Source organism: Ambystoma mexicanum, chromosome 4p (assembly GCF_040938575.1).
Source record: "Ambystoma mexicanum isolate Mex_15411 chromosome 4p, UKY_AmexF1_1, whole genome shotgun sequence".
In the NCBI taxonomy this organism is placed as follows: Eukaryota; Metazoa; Chordata; class Amphibia; order Caudata; family Ambystomatidae; genus Ambystoma; species Ambystoma mexicanum.
In genome coordinates this window covers 217027036-217047933 of record NC_090927.1, presented here as the reverse complement: position 1 = coordinate 217047933, position 20898 = coordinate 217027036, and the positions used below count along the sequence as shown (strand labels likewise).

Here is a 20898-nt window from a genome sequence, read left to right as displayed (position 1 = left end):
GTTCATTGTGTTACTGGATGCCACAGCGTAGTGCAGGGTTTTCCATCAGCACACGTGGTCTAGGAGGGGTATTGTGCACGTTCCTTAACTTTTTTGGGGTGCCTGTGCGTTGCGTGACCCGTCATCTTTCCCCAGGGGTGTCATATAGCCTTGCCACTGCACTAGGGTACGAATACCATCTGGTACCCAACCCCTTTGACACCCAATTGCCCAGGACAATTGTGCACACCCACTCCCATACGCACAATACCATCAGTGCCATGGTTGGGAGGCGTGCAAGCCGTAAGGGTGGCAAAGGTGGCCGAGCCACACGTGGTGGCCGTGGAGGATCCAACAGGGGACGTGGTTGTGACTTGCAGGGCGCCCCTGTTCCCCCCAGTCTGGAGGAACAGTCAGGGACACCCATGCCCCCCCCCCCCCCAGTTGAGAGTCATGTGGCTGATACCAACCCTGATCAGCCCATGTCGGACCAGGCCATTGTGGCACCAGACCTGTCCGAGGGTGATTCCATCGCTGACATCCAGGTCAGCAGGTCCACTGCACGTGCACCGGTGCACATTGGTGTCATCAGGGCACGCGCATCTATGCCAGATAGGTCATCTGCTGGCCCCCGTAGCCAGGGTGTGGCTCAATCCACCCCACCTCTCATACACCCTGCCAAGACTGTGTCGGTCCTAGTTCATGCACCTCAGATCAGGCCTGACCCCATCCCACTACCCCCAATGCCTGCACCTACTCCCATGCTGAGTGGGCAATCACACACACCCAGTACAGAGTCCACCACGGCTCCTGCCCCTAGTGTCCACAGCGGCGTAGGACACTCTGGATCCCCACCCCCTTCCAAGCGCAAGAGGAAGAGTGCACGTCCGGCACAGGCTGATGCCCCAGACACGGCTGCACAGTCCGGCCCATCAAGGAAGCCAAGCTTCACAGACGCCGAACTTAATGCACTTGTTCAGTATGTGTCAGATCATGATAGGGAAATGGTCATCGTTGCAGGGTCCAAGACCACACATGCCAGACGCCAGGCACACTGGCAGACCATTGCTGACAGAATAAGTGCCCTTGGAGTAGTGAGGCGCACAGCTAGTGATTGCCAGAAGCGCTGGAATGACCTTAAGCGCAGGGCAAAGGATAAGCTGGCCTCAAGTCATGCCGCAACCTTGGTGACTGGAGGTGGGTCCCCAGCACAGGAAATAGAACTCACACCACACGAGTCCGTAGCTGGATCCTACGTCACCGAGGGACAACTCCAAGGTGTGGGAGACCTCCCTGATTACGAGGCATCATCCGGTGAGTGCACATGCATGTGTGTATTATCCATGTGCATGGTGTGTGTGTGAAGCATTCATGTTGGGTGCCTGTCAAGGGGGTGTGTGGCAGAGTTGATAGTGGCACCCATGTGCCTCATCCAGTATGTTCAGTGCAACACCATCTGCCCACAGCACTATCCCTACTGGCAACAGTGCACATATGGGCCAACACCATGGAAGTTGCCCTTGATTAGTAATTTTGTCACTACATTGTTGCTCATACTCCCCTGTCTATTCATCTGATGTCTTACATACCATTCCTCTCCTTTCCCCCAGCCATTCAAGTTTCATCTTCACATGCCTGACATGCAATGATACCACATGCTAATGCGTCCTCTGTATATAAATGCCTACCAACATGCAGTCATACTGTGGATGTAGCCTTAACATCCACCTCCTTCCTGGGTCCTTTGGTACCGTCTGGTTTCGAGCCCCATTCCCTCACACTCCATGCTGCTCTTCATGGTCTATCTTCCATGACTTCTACAGTTCAGACCATCGTGCCCTACGCACGACACCTGCTTGCCAAAAGTCAAATGAGGGCAGCCTGCCCTCCAATGCGACCCACCCTATTGCTGACCAGTGCATCTGAGCCTACTCTAAGCTAACTCTCACTGACATCTGCTCATACATGCCTTTGCCTGTCCCATAGACCCTTCACATGGTCCCTGTCCTCTCTCCTTGCTCCTCTTCCACCATCATAGGTGGGACCCGTTGGGGTGTACTCCTGGCCTCCTTCCAATCCTCAGATACCACTATTGATGTGCATGGTAATGGGAGCGTCTCAGTCCAAGGCCCTTAGGCCAACCTCAATCTCCTTGAGAAATGCTACCCACATCTCATCAACTTCCTTACCTCTCCTGCTGTCCCCCCTCCTCTCTCCTCATCAATCCTGCACTGCCTCCCTGCACCCTCCCATGAACCTTCTCCGCCTCCCACTCCAACTCCTACACATGCGGCACCTCTGATCTCTAGCACTCCCCGTAAGTCCTACAAGGCTGTCAACCTCCTCCACAATTACACTCCTTTCACTGCGGCTGCATCAGGCATTCCTCCGATAACTGTCACTTACATGAGGTTATGCACCTTGACATCCTTGGTCTCATGGAAACATGTCTGACGGCCAGCTCTGTCTGCATCCTTGACCCTCTCCTTGGCCCGCCACTACTGTGCAGGGGGGGTGTGCCCTTGGCTTCCCTGAGGGTATTCCTGCCACTGTCACACCTACTTAGACCTACTCCACTCTGGAATGGCTTGTGTGAGGTTTCTGTCCACCACACCTTGACATTCTCAAACAGTGCGTACTGTGTCTGGGAAAACTGGTCAAATGTACTACTTCCTTTCTGAGTGTCCTCACCTCTCCTCCTCACTCATGTCCCCAGACACAGAATTCCTCATCCTTGGTGCGGTACGCATCCACCTGCATGCCTGTTGACGCCCCCACGTGACCTTTCTGTGACCTCAGCAACTCCCTCTCACCCTCTAGACTCCCGTCTGTCCCTACTCATTCTGCAGGGCACACTCTTGATGCTCTGATCTCATCTGACTTTCCCCTCTCCGTCCATCTCTGCACTCCTCTCTCCTGGAGTGATCACATTCTCCTCTCCTCCCAGCTCACCCTCAACACCCCACAGGCAAAGCCACCCTCACCACTGTCACACACCTTCTTGGTATTCCGACCCATGAAGTGTGTGTCAGTCGAGGCTCATGCTGCCAAAATCTCCCCCCCATCCAGCTCCCCCTTAGGCTCACTCCCATCCTGACAGGGCCCACTCCATGCTCCACTCCATGTCAGGTACACTGGATGTCTTTGCCACGGTCATGACCACCTGTCTGAAGCCCCATGCCAATGCAGAGTCCTGGCATGACTCGGATCTTGGGAACCCAAACCACAGGTGCCGGGTGGCAGAGAGGGAATGTCCTGCATCATGGCCATCCTCTGGCAAACTGGCCTGCCACATGCTCCAAAGGCAATAGCGCCTCACCCTTCTCACCAAGATGAGATCCCCAATCCAAGGGCACATATCTGCGGCATGTGACAACTCTGCAGGACACATAGAAATCTGAAAGGACCTTGCCGAGCCAGAAGCAGTGTGTACCTCCCCTGTCCCCTCCGAGCCCACAGCACAGCATGATTGTCTCTGTACCCCTATAGGCCACCCCCCCAGCACTTGTCTGCGCCTAACACCATCTGCCCTTGACGTCAAGTCCTACTTACCTTGTACAGCACTTCCAGCCGCCACTCCCCCTTGCACTTCATTGTGCCACCCACCCCTGCACTTGCGTGACATGAATGACACCAGCACCAGTAGTATTGTTGACTGGCATCCCCTTCTGCCCCACCACCCCTCAGTGCTCCGCTGCACCTACAAACATTACTTGACCGGTGCTTCACGAATGCAAAATTATTCCGTTACAGGTGTTGGGGAGGTGGAATCACAATGTTTACTGCATTATGTTGATGTAGACAAGGCACTGTGCATCGTTGCCAATTTGGACTAGCAGATCCATGTACAACATGTATACTAATTGATGTGACGATGCAATGTCAGGACCAGAGTGGTTGAAATCCAAAAAAGTAGCCCTCCTCTCCCTCTTCACTTGGTGGCTATGTCACATGCCATGTGTGTGATGGCATGTGCCTTTGACATGGCAATCACCGCCCAATGTGTGATGGCAGTGCTAGGCATCAAGGTGAGCAGGCGTTGCTCTCCAATCAGTACATAGTATGCCCTGAGCCTCCCCTACAGACCCAGTGATGGTGAATGCATAGGAGGACTCCCAGTCATGTAGGACATGTGTCGTAGGACTACTGCCTATGTTGTTCATCAGCCCTTGTTGCATGCCATGGTGCTAATGCCTGTTTCCATTTTTCTCTTTCATGTCTTTGCAGGGGACGAAGCACTTGTTGATGCTGGGGATGTGGTGGTGGAGCCGTCCCAGGAGGGCAACCCGGGCCGACCTACCACAAGTGAGGGACGTGGTGTGTTTGTGGGTGAAAACCCACAAGTGCTGCAGGCCGTGCTGTCGAGGGGTGTCTCTGGGGGTTCCTCCCCCGAGCAGTATTCAGGTGTAGACTCGGAGGATGACACCTATGTGCAGTCGCAGGTGAGTGTTCTTGGGAGAGAATCTCCTCTGTCCGACCCACCTGCAGCCAGGCCATTGGCCTCAATGGGGATGTCAGTGTCGGCAGATCAGCCTCCGGTGGTTACGGATGCAGGGCCACACCACCCAATCTCTGATCCTGTTCCTGGGGCTGCAGATCAGAGAGGGAATGCAGTCCTGCAGCCTGAGGCCTTGCCGGCACAGCAAGGCGCAGTCCGCCTTGCCCCAGGCAGGTGTGGTGCCCGTCAACGTGGTGGCCGTATGCCACCTGGCAATACCGTATGGGAGCAATCCATCTACGGTATGGCCACCCAACAGGCAGCATCATCCGAGATGATTGCACAGGCCATGGATAGGGTGGCCACTTCCATTGTCCCCCCAGAAAGGCTGATGGAGCGACTGGAGCAGGCTACAGAGTCCATCTGCCAGGCACACAGGGAGGATATGTTGGCGTCCAACATGGACAGGCGGGCGGCACTGGCGACTCTGCGGGAATCACTTTCCATGGAGTCCCAGCGCCACAGGGAAGCCCTGAGGGAAGAACTCCGTCACCTCAGGTCGACCCTGTTAGAGCTTGAGGCTTCATCCCATAGAAGGACAGAGGAGCAGCTGGAGCGTCTGACACGGACGCTCTCGGCCGAGATGCAGGCAACTCGTGCGGAGGTCAGGTCATCCCGGGAGTTACTGCATGGGGACCTCCGCATGATTATAACCCAGAACCAGAACTACCAGACCCGCCTGCTTGCAGCCATGGAGGAGCAAACTCGTGCTTTGCGTGGGCTGCCTCCCATTGTCACACCATCTTCTGAGGCAGCTCCCCCACCTCCAGAGTCAGCTGCAGGGTCTGGGCAGAGCCATAGCGACTCATCTCCCACAACAGAGTAGCCGTGTGGGCCACGAGCCTATGGGGTGTTTTCCTTTCCCATGATCCACACAGGTGGATTGTGGCGTGCATCCTGTCCTCGGACCTCATAGGTGGCCCCCCCCCCCCGCCGGCCCTTTCATGGCCATTTTTTCTCTTTTTCATTTTTATTTTGCAAGAGTGTTGCCTTGTGTGGGTACCTGGGCATACACTGTATTGTGGCTGGGCACATGCAGGCTTGTCCTGAGTTTGGTTTCGATGCTTGGGTAGCAGACATCCACACCCCTCCTGCTTCCGTTTCCATGGGCTTGCAAAGGGTGTGCCCAAGTGACAGCAAATTACACGGTGACATTGGACTCCCATGAGCTGTTGGCCAGTCCATAGTCAATACTGTGTAGACATTCATAGTGTTCATTGTTGTTGCACCTAACTATGCATGATGGTATGATATGTGCCTCTACTTACATATGTTGCTCATGTTTTGCAGGTATTTCACACAGATCTTCACAAGGGCATACTCTCTGGAGTCACACTACATGTCGGTAGATGTGCACTGACACTTTTGCATGGCGCCATCACTGTACATCTGGACGGTGAGGACATACCAGCTGAATCAGGTAATGAGACTACCATTGATTACATGCAATGTGTCTTGTTTGGGTGGGCTTCAGGGTGGGTTGGTGTGTAATTTGATAGAAATTACTCTTACACAGGTGTGTAGTAGTGGCTCCAGGGCGGTTAGCTGCTCAAGTGCGGCTATGTTCCATTTGGGGCACTGCTATTTGTGACACTGGTGTCATGTTGTGATGGCCAGTTTGTTTGCTGTCACATACCATGACATGGTGTCCTCAGTGGCGGGACTGTGAAGGGAGTGGGTGACATGGCAATGTTGTCATGTAGTGAATCGCCTGTGGCAATGCATTTTAGATTGATGGAGTTGTGTCTTTGCGTTGTGATGCATAGCTGGTGTATGTGTAGCTAGGGGTGCACACATATTGACACTTCCATGTTAACAATCTCAGGCTGATGTGTATCTGACAGTTCATTGTCAAGTAATTTTCAGACATTGTCAGGTAGAGTCATCATTGATTGTCAGATGGTATGTGCCAGAGCAGTGTGCACTAGCCAGCACTGTGATTCCTAGGTGAAGAAGTTGGCCACCAGTTGCGTACGGGCTGCCTCCCCCCGTGCCCTTTCCCCTCCCATGCGCAGCGGGTGTGCATGTGGTTGTGGATGTGGGGGCACCACCATGTCCACGGGCAGGCCCCGGCGTGTTGCAACGTTGTGCAGGACACATGCTGCCACTATGATCCTGCACACTATTCGGGGAGCATATAACAGCTGCCCGCCAGAACGGTCAAGGGAGCGAAAGCGTGACTTGAGCACTCCGAATGTGCGCTCCACTATGCCCCGTGTAGCAATGTGGGCTGTGTTGTACCTTACCTGGGGTGGCGTGGTGGGGTTCCGGATTGGGGTCATCATGTGGGGGCTGATAGGGTAGGCACTGTCCCCTGCGGAGGTGGTGATGGGTATCATTAGTGGTGTTGTGTCATGACCCAGTATCTGACATGCATGCATGTGGAGTGGCATTCATGCTCACCAAGCAGCCATGTATCTCCATGCTGGCCAGCCTCTAGGTCCCGGCATAGGGTAGACATTCTGTAGATGAAGCTGTCGTGGGTGGACCCTGGATAGTTGGCATATACTGATGTGATGATTCCCTTGGCATTGCATACAACTTGGACGTTGATGGAATGCCAGTGCTTGCGGTTTCTATAGATGTGCTCTGTTGCCCTGGGTGGACGTAGAGCCACATGTGTGCAGTCAATTGCACCAAGCACTTTGGGGAATTGAGCCACACCATAGAATTCCTGGATGCACGTCCGCCTTTCTGCATGAGTCCTGGGGAGATATATGTGCCTGCGGACTGAAGGCCGTGCAGTGATGATGTTCAAGACCTGGTGTAGGCAGCGTGACTGCGTGGCCTGTGACACACCACCCACTATGGCACTTGTCCGCTGAAAGGATCCAGTGGCCAAGAAGTGCAGTACATTCAGGACCTTCTGCAGGGGGCTGAGTGCTTGGGAGCACAGGGTGGGTGATGTGAGGTCATCCTCCCACTCACTGACCAGGTCCAGTATGATGTGTGCTGGAAACCTGTACCTCCCATACACCTGGTCATCAGGCATCCCGAATAGGCTGGTTCTGGGTGTGAATATTCTGGCCCTGACTCTCCTCCTCATCCTCCTTTGGTAGCCCACTGCCACTGCTGCTAGGAACGGTATGTTCATCCTGGCATCTGGCTTGTTTATTGAAAAGTGCGCAAATTAATGCCTTGCGCGTGTAGTAGGCAGCGTGTGAGCCTCGCACCCCTGGAATCGAGTTCCCACTCCAATCGCGTGTGGAAATTCCCACGCTGCAGGCATACAGGTGCGCTGACGTACTTGCCTGTGTAAGTGGCCGCGCGCCCCTGAAATACACGTACATAGGCCAATGGCGTGTAAGCGCACTTTTGGGCAATTACACGCGATGAAATACACGTACATAGGCCAATGGCGTGTACGCGCACTTTTGGCCAATTACACGCGATGAAATACACGTACATAGGCCAATGGCGTGTACGCGCACTTTTGGCCAATTACACGCGATGACACTCTGACGTGCAGGATTTCCACGTGTGCTCCGTCTTCACGTGCTGAGTGGGGAACGCCCGTGCGGATCACGTCAGACGCGCTTACGCGATGAGGGACTCTGGTCCAATAGAATCGCGTATGCGTGCTGACGCACTTACGCGCTAAGGGCCTTTCCTCGGATTTCACGCTGACGTGCAGGAATTTCACGTGCCAAATCACTCCGTATCAAGCTGGCCACCCGAAAACACACGGAACACCACGCTCCTGCCCCGAAGGCCGAGTTACTGCCCCCCAAGTGCCCTGAGCAGCCTCCCACGTGCTATCTGCTGCTGCCTGCCTGCCTGCCTGCCTGCTGCCACCGTGCCCTGCCATTTGGTGCCTGCACATCAGCCATCTGCAGGGGTCCAGTTGCTGTGTCCACCCCTGCTGGAACTGAAGACTCCCAACTGGGATTACATCGCTCCACAGCCCAGCCCCAGGACCCAGTTGCCCACCCACACCTGCCTCTGGGGTTGCCATGTCGGGCACTTCTACATCTGGCACCAGTGGCAACCCCAGGCCAGAGGGGCAGAGGGGCACCAGCTTCACTGCCACCGAAGTTGGTGTCCTGGTGGAGCATGTCCTGGGGCAGTATGATGCCCTCTTTGGATCGTCCCGCGCCAGCAAGGAAGGACGGGAGAGGATCTGGGCCGACTGTGTGGTTGCCATCAACGCGGAGGGGGTGGCAACCCGCAACGTCTTGAAGATCAAGAAGCGCTGGGAGGACTTGAGGTCCAGGACCCTTGTGAAGGCCCGGCGCCTCGTGGAGGGGGGCCGGGGCCACATGAGTTCCATCCAGAAGAGGGTCCTGGAACGCGTACGCCCAGCGCTCCACGCCCAGATCCTTGAGAGGGAGACCCGTCTGGAGTTGAGCGGTAAGTGTCGAAGCATCACTGTGTGAGACAGGGCATGTTGCGGTGTGCTGGTTCTATGATACTTGCCTGTATGTGTGCCATGTGCCATGTATGCATGTATGTGTGCTGGGACATCATGGTAATGCATGTGCGACCAGTGATGTGTGACCCACATGGTTGTTGCATGTGTAGAAATGCGGCATGGGGAGCACTATGCAGATTTGGGACATGAGAGCATGCCAGTCTCTGTACCTGGACATGGATGGGGGTGAGGATGGGTGCTGATGCCAGGTACATATATGGTAGCCATGTCTGTGTGCCTGACCTGCATGTCTGTGACTTGTGCATGCCATGGATGCATGACTCATGTGTGTGACAATGCACAGATTCAGTGACGCACCCACCTTACCCTTGTTTTGCCTGTGTTTGGTGTGATTGTGGCCAGATGGATGTGACTGAGGTGTAGTGTGTGCATGTGATATGCATGAGCCATGATGCATGTGAGTTACATTTCATTGAATGTTTCAAGAGTCAATTGGACATGCATGGAAATGTGCATGGCATGCACCATGCCTGTTACTGTGTGTGTTTTGCCTGGACTGACCCATGTGTTGTGGAGGGACATGATGGAAGTGTACTTTGACAGGGGTGCTCATCTGCTATTGCTTCCTGTCTAGGGGACCATTGTACAGTAGCCTGATGCTTGTGTTCTTTGTCTCCCTCTACGCAGCGGCTAGTGAAGAAGAGGGCGGAGACGGCGCTGTGGAGCAAGGCGGCGGGGATGCCCCCACGGCTGCAGCGGAAGGGGTGGGTGAGCCCCCACAGGGGCCTGCTACGGCGGGAGACGGTGAGGAGCCATCCAGGTTGGTGGTTTGCACAGAGGAGGAGGAGGCCGACACTGGTGCACACATGGGCCCTGGTGGGAGCATCCCTGCTGGTGCAAGTGGTGCAGTCCAGGGCCAGGGGCAGGAGGCAGCACAGGTCACCGTGGAGGGGCCTGTGCATGTCGCTGTCCCTGACCCTGTGAGTGCACCACCATGCACCAGCAGGGATGCCCCGTCCCAGGCCCGTCCGCAGGTAGAGGGGATGTCCATGTCAACTGACTCCCCTCCACCTGCGGCCGTGGGAACCCCTGGCCGCGTGGAGCAGGTCCTGATTGGGGTCGCGATGCGCACGGCTGTGATTCGTGATGCCGTGCGTGCTTCCCGGGAGGAGCACGCACGTCATCACGAAGTGCACCGTGCCGACGTGGCCCAATTGGGATCGGCCATGTTCGGGGGGTTCCTGCATGTGTTGGCCAATCTGACGGCCCTCTCCTCCTCTGTGCAGGCTATCCACCAGTCGTTCTCCTTGCCGTCTTCCGGCCCAGATGCCACCATGGCCCCCTGTGGACCTGCCCCGACCAATGCAGCCAGCTCGGTGGGGATCCCATCCCTGCCGCAGTTGGGAGTCGGAGGTCCAGCAGGGGTGGACGACACAGCAAGTGGACCCCAGCAGATGGAAGATGTGCCGGCATCATCGGGCAGGGCACGTGCACGACGGCGTCGGTGGTTACCATCAGCCTGGATGCCGTCGTGCTGGCAGAGGCAGTGGCGTCGCAGGCAGCAGCGGGCTCGACGTGGGAGGCATCATGGCTCAGGGCCATCAAGATCGGAGGGGCAGGCATCGGCCGGAGGGCAGGGCAACCCTGGCATGGCGGTGTGTTCCGTGTGGGAGGAGTTTGGCCAGCGGATAGGTGCGGAGCGGCAGCGGGCGGAAGAGGAGCGGCTCGCCATGGCCAGGGCGGAGATCTCCATGCATCAGGCATTGAGGCGGGCTGAGTGCCTCGAGGAGGCTCGCAGGGAATTTGGAGAGCACATGGGGTTGTCCCTGCGAGACCTCGGGGCCAGGACTGAGTCCCGCCTCCAGGACATTGACATGGAGTTCGAGGATGCCCTGGCCAGCATCACCAAGTGAGCCGCAGGACTAGCCCGCTGCCTTTGTATATAGTTTTTTAGTTAGTTAGTGCTAGGTTTCCTTTATTTAATTTTTTTTTTTTGGACCGCTTGGACAATGGCCACTTCTTTGTACATATTTTTTTAAATAGTTAGTATTAGGTTTAATTTGTGGTGTTGGGCTCATGGACCCTTGAACAATCCTGTAAATATAGTTATTTTTTGTGAGATAAATTTTTTTACTTTCATATTGGTCACACCATGTCGTAATGGTTTATCTTTCATTTCATTCTACATGTGTTTACTTTGGACAAAATCTATTCATTTTTCTATCCTTTGTTTTTTGGTTTCTCATTTTTGTTCCCGGACATGGACCTTTTATTTGCTTTACCAGATAGTTGTCAGAGTTTACTTTATTTTTATTTTTTAATACATTTTAATATTATCTTACACTTGTGTCATTTTTTCTTTGGTTTCTTACATGCCATGATATGGGTTTTGACATTGACTTGCACCCATTGTGTATGTGTGTGTGGCGGACATGTGTTCTTTTGCTTACTTGCCTTTGGGGTTGTGTCATGTGATTGCATTCACTATGTGGGTGCATGCAATCCTTGCCTGGGTGTTTGTGCTGGGTATGCTGGTCATTACTGCCATTATTGTGTATCGTCAGGACCAGGGGCCAGGGGGACATGGGTGGGGGCCTGGTGGAGGGTGCCCCAGGTGGATGGGGGGTTGGGGGTGGTGGGAGACATGGGTTGGCCATGGGTGGGGGCCTGCTGGCAGGTTGCCCACAGTGCTGGGGGTGGGGGTGGTGGGAGACATGGGTTGGCCATGGGTGGGGGCCTGCTGGCAGGTTGCCCACAGTGCTGGGGGTGGGGGTGGTGGGAGACATGAGCAGGTGTGCAGGGTAGTTCCCTGTGGTGTGTGCTGCCTGCAGGGGCCGTGGAGGGTGTACAGGTAATGCCTGGGAGCACACAGCCAAATCGCGTGTGCAACTTCCCGCTCACCCCTCAAATCCACGTTCCCTGCCATATCGCGTGTGGAACTTCCCACGCGCCCCAGAAATCCACGTACCCGGCCATATCGCGTGTGCAACTTCCCGCGCACTCCTGCAATCCACGTACCCGGCCATTTCGCGTGTGCAACTTCCCGCGCACCCCTCGAATCCACGTTCCCTGCCATATCGCGTGTGGGACTTCCCGCGCGCCCCAGAAATCCACGTACCCGGCCATATCGCGTGTGCAACTTCCCGCGCACCCCTCGAATCCACGTTCCCTGCCATATCGCGTGTGGGACTTCCCGCGCGCCCCTGAAATCCACGTACCCGGCGATTTCGCGTGTGCAACTTCCCGCGCACCCCTCGAATCCACGTTCCCTGCCATATCGCGTGTGGGACTTCCCGCGCGCCCCTGAAATCCACGTACCCGGCGATTTCGCGTGTGCAACTTCCCGCGCACCCCTCGAATCCATGTTCCCTGCCATATCGCGTGTGGAACTTCCCGCGCGCCCCAGAAATCCACGTACCCGGCCATATCGCGTGTGCAACTTCCCGCGCACCCCTCGAATCCACGTTCCCTGCCATATCGCGTGTGGGACTTCCCGCGCGCCCCAGAAATCCACGTACCCGGCCATATCGCGTGTGCAACTTCCCGCACACCCCTCGAATCCACGTTCCCTGCCATATCGCGTGTGGGACTTCCCGCGCGCCCCTGAAATCCACGTACCCGGCGATTTCGCGTGTGCAACTTCCCGCGCACCCCTCGAATCCACGTTCCCTGCCATATCGCGTGTGGAACTTCCCGCGCGCCCCAGAAATCCACGTACCCGGCCATATCGCGTGTGGAACTTCCAGCGCACTCCTGCAATCCACGTACCCGGCCATTTCGCGTGTGCAACTTCCCGCGCACTCCTGCAATCCACGTACCCGGCCATATCGCGTGTGGAACTTCCCGCGCACCCCTGCAATCCACGTACCCGCCCATATCGCGTGTGGAACTTACCGCGCACCCCGGTATGCACGCACACGTTTATTTTTTCTCTCTGCGCGTGTCTGTGTTTGTGGGTACCCCTTTGTACGTCATTTGTCCAGGAGGGCAACAGTATTGTACATTGGTCATGTCTGTATATAGGTGCTATTTGTTGGCGCGCCTTTTAGCGCACATTTCTTGCAGGCGCAGACACGCTACCGCCTGCTTTCTTGTGGCGGTCGTGTTTGTGCCTGTTTGTGCCTGTGCGCTGCTTTGAGCGTGCGCTTTTTTGCCCTATTCTATTCCATGAATATGTGTTGTATGCGAGCGTGTGGGCGTTCCGCGCACTTGCCTCCTGAACTTTCCCCGTGCCGCCCACATTCTTCCCCATTCCGAGTGTTGTGCCCCATTTTATTCCCCATTCCGAGTGTCCCGCCCTGTGTTCCGCCTACTTTAGAGCTGTGCGCTGCGCTCGGAGTGATGGCGCAGTGGCCGTGGCGCACGACGTTGGTTGACCTGTGCGCCGGCCTGCGCCGCGCGTTTTTTCCGCGCACGTCCTCTGCTTTTCTTGCGCAGGGACTTCCATGAATCGACGTGCGCTGGTTTCCCTGCGCTTTGCGCTGATTTTCGGCGCAGCGCACGCATTGGCCCCTCTGCGCCGGGATTTTCGGCGCACATTTATTCCATGAATCGGCTTGTATATGTGCATTGGCTCGATTCCGAACCATATCACAGTGTAATCCTGTGTATACATTTGCGTGCATCGCGTGCCGGATCGAGTGAAGCTTCCTCACTCATCTCTCCATTCATTACTACGGATCAACTGGGTCAAATTGAAGCAGTACGCAGGTTCTAGTCTTTCTAGAACAAACGCGTACTGCAGCACTGCTTTTTTTCAACCGACAAAACAATAGCTGATTGAAAAAAGTAACAATGCCATTAGTATGCTGGTGCTAAAAACCCTGGAATACTAATGGCAATAAGTCCCTCCCTAGCGGGCCATTAACGCCTAATGGTAATTCCCCAGGGCCTCCGTTAACTATAGGCCCCGTGGGCATTACCTTTGGTGGTAATTCTGTACAACCACGATAGACACCAGGCTTTTTCTTGCGGGCAAACTTGTCTCGAGGTGCTATAAATATGACAACAAAATCTTTTGGAAGACAGCTCGCACGGCATAATTGCAAATGTCATCTATAAAAGTACAGTCACATCCTGAGAGCAGCCTGTTCTGAAACAGTCCTATCAAAAGGAACACAACTTTCTGTTCACTTCAGAAATTGTCAAATTATAGACGTGTCTGTCATCACGCTCGTGTGTGTGCCTGCGTGTAGGGGGGAAGGGTCCACTGTCTGTGTGGCTTTTGTGATGGACAGAGAAACAAAGCGCTATGCTAAGAGGAGAAGGAAAGACGTTTTGGTTTTCCTTGTGTTGCCTGCACTACCCATTTGTTTGTAAATAACCCCTCTCTGCAGAGTTTACTTGGTGGGTGTGTGTTGAGGAAATGCCGGACAGCCTGCGCATGATACATTCATATTTACTACCCATACACGATGTCCGCGCGCAGTGCCTTATTGACATAAGTCGACACATCGTTCGCGCCATGAGCACTTCATAAGCACTTCATAAGCACTTCATAAGCACTTCATCAACATGTTTCGTGCCATAGGCACTGCTTCATGATGCTTCATAACACCCTGCATAGGGACATTCTGAATTTATGTTGCTGATTGTTGATGAAGCAGGTATGGGGGAAAATCTGTTTTGAGTAGAAAGACCCTTTAAGCCTGCAATATGATGCGATCCAAAAATGACATCAGCACAGGCACACACTGACAAAAACAGACACAAACATATACATAAAAGTCATTCCTAAGAGACACACATATAGATACACACCCACACTCACCAAAATAGGTACAAACGTATCTACAACAAGGCCGACTAGGCCTATGGCAGCATATTACCAGAGGAGCAGCATTTTATTGCAATTTATTTTCAATTTTCTGGTTGTCATTTTTAAAATATAAAGCCCATTTTGATTCTCGAGTCTGACTGACCCACAACACTGTGAGTAATTGTGAGCTGTTAGCAGTCATTCTACTCTGACAACTAAACTTTGACTTTTGTTTATTAAAGAAACAATGAACCTTGTACGATATCCAGCATGCTTTTGTTATTTGGTGAGTCAGTCAAACAACTCTTATAGACATGAATGACAGATATAAAGCTATTTGGTCATTCTCATATTCCAAAATAATCTTTAATATGCAAAACAGACACAATCTAATTGGTTTTATTGGTGCCACTTCACATTATCTTTGGAGCTCTTTCTAATCAATACACACATACACAGTGTCAAACAATCACTTTTATATTCAAAGACACAGCATGCATTTTTTTAAAAATTAAAAAATGAGGGATTTCCCTTCAGAAAAGTAAAGGATAAAAATTATGCATCATTTTACAATATCAAAAGCAGGCCTCTGCTTAAGTCAAGCACAGAGTTCCCACAGGTGGCACTGACGTTCAAAAGTAAGCACTCATTTCTCTCCCCAGCCCCACATTTCTGAGGTCTGTGGCAGCCCAAAATGTGCAAGCATGAAATAGATCATAGAGAAGGTAAAATGGCAAAACGTTAATCTGGAGGCGCAAGTGCATCAAGAAACCTTTGAAAGGATACCCAAAGCCATAGAAGGGGGAGAACAAAACCTGTGTGCCAAAGGTATACACCTTTTTACAGCTGTAAAGGTTTCCCGTAAAGATATCCATTCAGCAATCTTTACAGCAGCTGCTCAGTGCTAAGCAGGCAAGTGGCATCCCTGCTGGGGTTATCTTGTGTCTTTGATGACATTCTGCTGCACGGTCAGTTCCACCAGAGGAACCAACTGCAAAGTATGTCACACAATGGATAACTGCGATGTTTATAAGTCAACTTTACATTCATTATATTTTAAAAACAAGGTCAGTCTTTTTCTGTGAAACAGTACTTCAAACGACAGCAGGACATCTATATCTATACCCACAAATCTCAAAATGTTCCTAATTATTGTACAGTCCAACCAACACCACAGAGTTAAGAAACATTTTAAATTACCTTAAATGCCTGCTGGCAAGACCCATAGCCTAAACCACATCCACAAAGGTAATATTGTGATGGAACGCCCAATTCATTTCTCAGTATTACTCTTGGATTGTTGGGTATTTTCAACAATTGCACAAACAGCAATGATATAAACGGTATGTACCACTTCATTTGTTATAATAGCTGTCTGCATTGTTCAGCTAGGAGGAATGCTGTTGATTCCCACACATGAATGCAGCTGACATGGGATTTAACGGCGCACCAGCCCGAGCTTTGCTCGGGCCTCAGCTCGGGCTGGGGACATGAAAGCTATTTGCACCCTGGGATTTACCGGTATGCAAATAGTTTTCATTTTTTTGTTCTTTCTGACAGGAGATGAGCTCAGCGCGAGCCCATCTCCTTTCAGAGAAACAAAATGAACAAAAACATGGCCACCGCCGCCACAAATATAGAAAAGGTACTAGGTCCCTTTTCGAATGACGGCGCCCATGAAAAACATGGTTCAAAATTGCCACTGTCATCGAAAGCGGACAAAGTGGTGGCGATTTATTTTGCCTTTTTTTCTGTCACAGTGGTCGATGAATGCACATTCGCGCCCGGGCAAGGCGAATTATGATTAGTCAATCTGCCTTTCTCCGGTGCGAATGTTCAGAGTCACCCTTATCCAAAACACCATCATAAGAATGCACAGCCAAATATTCCAAGAACCTTCTCCAACTGTTTTACTCTACTGAGGTATCTATGCCCAGGCAGAGATTACAAACGTCACTTGTGATTTTGCCATATTTTAATGGTGTCCCAGCCCGACGGATCGGAGATACAGCAGCTTATTTGCATGTGCCCCCTGCTAACACCAGAACTTTAACCAAGATAAGAGGGATGCATTCTTTTTATTCAACATTATTATAAGATGTGCCTGTACCACTTGCATATATTTCATATGTAAACTTTACATTTTAACAAGACCGGATGTAGAAATGTAGTCATGCTTCTCCTAGAGTGACAGTAGGCAATTTGTGAGAGAAACCAGATATTAACATTGAAACCAAAATGTCTTGTTCCAATCTTCTCTCGCTAGTGTCCAGTTGGCAGACAGCTTATGTTCGTATCGCTTCTTCTAAAAGATATGGTATGATATAAGTTATTTATAACTCACTTAATACCCAGAAGTTTCGAAGTGCGGACCCGGGGATCAAACCTGTGTTGCTCCATGTCGCCTTGCTTCCAAGGCGAGCACGTTGCCGCTGAGCTATCCTCCCAAAATTCAAGATTGTTTTCGGGTCTAACCCAAGTAAACAATTAGCCGTAACAATTACTTCTAGTGCACTCAACTGTAGAGCACACTGTTTTCTCCAAATCTTGGGCAGCAGAGATCTGGAAACACTCTTTCAACTAACAACATAGAAGATGACAGGCTTGAATTAATAGCAAGGAAGCAATAACTTTATAAACCCTACAACCTTGAAAACATCATTATAATGTTATGGACCCAAAATGGGAGACAAAATGGGGGTGAAGAGGCGTTGTTTGGACAACGCAGACAGAGTTTGTTAAAGGGGGAAATCTGGTAAAGGTGCAGGATCGGCAGAGGCAGAGAAAAGTTGGGGGGGACATGCACTTATTTGGGCCTAGGGGAGCAGAAAGATAAATATGCCACTGCACAAACACATACATAAAGACATTACTACAGACACAGAAACACACACACACACATACAAACCTGCACGCATACGCACATATATAAGCCACAGAGACAATGGGGATGGAAACGTTTGGACAACCTGCATGTATTCTTTTCTATAATAATACATAATATAATACAGTTGAAATTTAGTATTTATACAGCAACGTTTAATCATATAAGTGACTCATAGTTGTAAGTGTTATTTTATTATTTCAGTTCCTTTATTGACATTTTGTGCTCCATAAGTCAACACGTGTTTCATGCCCTAGCCACTTCTTCAGGGAAACACACGGAGCATATTTTATGTTCGAGTAACATAATTTGGATAGGTCTTGGTTTCACCCATTCAAGGACTCCTTGTTGCGCGTGTCCCTAATGTCACCATTAGTGACAGTAGAAGCCTTCGCCCGTCACCACATCACTGCGTGGAACTTTGCACTGGGTGGTGCATGCTGCCTGGCAATAGACCTGCCTACTGGCGGGCCTTTATTTGCATGCATTGGTGCAGGTAGCAGATAGAGGGCAACTTAAGGTTCTTTCAGGGTCCAGAGCTCCTGTCTTTTAATGAGCCCTCATTCCGAACGACTAGGTCATGGCATAAGAACCCTCTGTGAACAGTATGCGCTTACATAGGTCACATTTGATTTCTGTCCTGCACAGGTGGGTATTTTATCAACGCCCCTCCCTCTGGAACTTACTCCAAGCACATCTGCATTCAACTGAGTATTATGTGGTAGATTCACAATTAAGTTGTAACTGTGATTTACTCTTGACTTACTCCTGAAATGCAAAGAATTTATCATACGTTCCCTTTGGCTTATTTTTGACTACTTTTTGGAAATGGGCTGTTTAATTCATGAATAACTTACCAGGAGTAACGTTGACTTAATCCTGGTTGGAAAGGAGTGTGTCAAGAGTAAGTCAGAGTCGCTCATGGTAACTTCTGTAACTTATCTGTACTAAACCCCTATGTTTTTACCCGCAAGGAAACTTGAAACTATTTTGTTTGTCTCTTTCTCTGGGCCCTTTAATTATGACTTATGCCATCACAACACACTCCAGTGTTCACTCCCTGGCGTGAATAGAGCTGCTGCTGAATGTATACAATATAAAACATAGAGAAATAAGAGATCCAACTCTAAAAAAGTACACATAAAATAAAAATGAAGGCAATGAAAAGCGCTGTGGAAACAAGAAGCCGCTGCGTTAACGCCTCAAAGAGGCAGAGTGCATGCTCTGTTTCATACTTGTCTGAGATTTCAAAGCCATGCACTGCCTCTATCACACAAATATAGATATTTGCTTTGCTTGGTCAGCAAATATTATAACAAAAGTGTAAACCCCAGAAACATTGTGATGCGCTTTCTGGTGACTGTCAGTTCTGGCCTATCTTTCTGTCTGCCTATCTATCCATCCATCAATCCTTCCATCCATCCCACGACCTTCCATCCATCCAATCCATCCATCCATCTAATCCATCCATCCAGGCAGCCATCCATGCTCCATCCACCTACCCACCATCCATCCATACATCCATCCATCCTTCCACCCACCCACCAGACATGCTTCCATTCACCCACCATCCATTCATCCCTCAATTCTTCCATCCACACACCCTCCATCCATCCATGCTTCCATCCACCCACCCACCATCCATTCATCCATCCATCCGTGCTTCTACCCATGCACCATCCATGCTTCCATCCTTACACCCATCCACCCACCATCCATTCATCCATCTATCCATCCATGCTTACACCCACCCACCCTCCATCCATGCGTCCACCCACCCACCATCTATCCATTCATCCATCCATGCTTCCACCCACCCACCATCCATCCATCCATGCTTCCATCCAACCACCATCCATCCATGCTTTCAACATCCATCCAACCATCCATCTTTACACCCGCCCATCTATTGTGGATAATTCAATACAGTGTGAAGAAAACCATTGACTTTATAAGTGCTTTTGCTGAGAGCACCTAAAGAAGCACAAAGCACTAATGAAGCACAAAACCAGACAGCCCGACAGATGTACAACACACAGAAAATGCAAACAGAAAAACCACCAGATGCAAGAAAAGGAGGCAGGCGGACGGATTCACAAAAGTACTTGTCAAAGAGTAAAGTCTGGGACGTTTCCTAAATGCCACAATTAAATGCAGCGTGCTTGCTCGACATCAGAAAGGGACTGGGTGTATCAATAGCATGCATGATATTAATATGTTTATCAAGGGGTTTCTGTTAGCTGAAAAAAGAATATATAAGAACCCTTGAATGCGTCAACCAAGCCACCATCAAAGCACTTATTATATAGTTATACAAATCCTTTATATATGTTTACTTATTAATATAGCTACCAAGATAGCTCTAAAAGTTAAGCACTCTCCCAAGAACGTTATCAACATCTGCTATCACAGCACTTAGAAGGGAGAGGAGTGTGGCATGAAGCGCTACATGAAGAGAGATATTACTGATTGAAACTACCTCCTAATAGTTGGCCAGATTTATATCTTTTCGGACATTCTTTGGACCTAATAATCAAAGCCCCGGGCATACCTTTCCCTTTTCTTTGACGAGTTTGTCGCAGTCACGCCTTGAAAACACCGATAGAGAACATGTGTTGGGATTAATGTAGCGCCCTCTTACCTTACGGATTCTCACAGCTTTTTAGCGCATCTTCCAAGAAGCCATGTTGCCGCCAAATACGAGCTCGTCTGCGGGGTTGAGCCGAGCCGTCCCTCGTGAGTTTTTTGTTGAGGAAGCAGCCCTTGAGCCGGCAGCCTCCTTTACGCCAGGCTGACACTCGTGGTTTCCTGTCGGGGCCGGACCGCGCATCTCACTGGCTGCTGCCGGTCGCCCTTGTTAACCAGGGCATTTAATAGACACGGTCCCAAAATAGTGGTTAGAGAAGGGGCGTGGCTGATTTCTGCAGAAATGCTTGTTTTTTGTATATTTACCCATAATCAAGAAAAGGACACAGATCCCAATTTAAGATCTGACTTAAACAAGCGTTGGCAAAGCCAATAGGTCTGGCTTTGTAAATGTAGTGTAGCCCTCATGGGACATAAACACGTTCCCAATGCTTATTAGTGTACCTTTACCATTCAAGAGCAATCCCATTGATTCGATTCACAAAGGGCCATGCTCCCTATTTGCTCTGCAGCCTTATTTGTGTTTTAGGTTCTCTGTCCTACACCTATTAGGCCTGCTACAGAAATCACCCAGGTCTTATTTGCATACCATGATTTGCTGTCTTTTGTACTAGACATGACTCCTTCCTTCCTGTTAAAAGGTTATGTATTTCCACTTAGGACGGGTTGCCAAGGCTTAAGTGGGTAGAGTTAAATGGATGGCAAGTGTTATGAAAAAACATATGTCCACTCCTAGTATTTGGGTGGGAGACCCAGGTCCC

At 51.0% G+C, this 20898-nt stretch overlaps 1 protein-coding gene across 2 annotated transcripts in view; it reads right to left on the bottom strand.

The window, feature by feature from the left end:
* The window catches only part of BLK (BLK proto-oncogene, Src family tyrosine kinase), a 679444-nt gene extending 659170 nt beyond the window's left edge, over positions 1–20274 (bottom strand). For both annotated transcript variants that reach the window (XM_069605731.1, XM_069605732.1), the window contains exon 1: positions 20133–20274. The gene's annotated coding sequence lies outside the window, so the exon portion shown is untranslated. The remainder of the gene's footprint in view (positions 1–20132) is intronic.
* Positions 20275–20898: the final 624 nt, after the last annotated feature.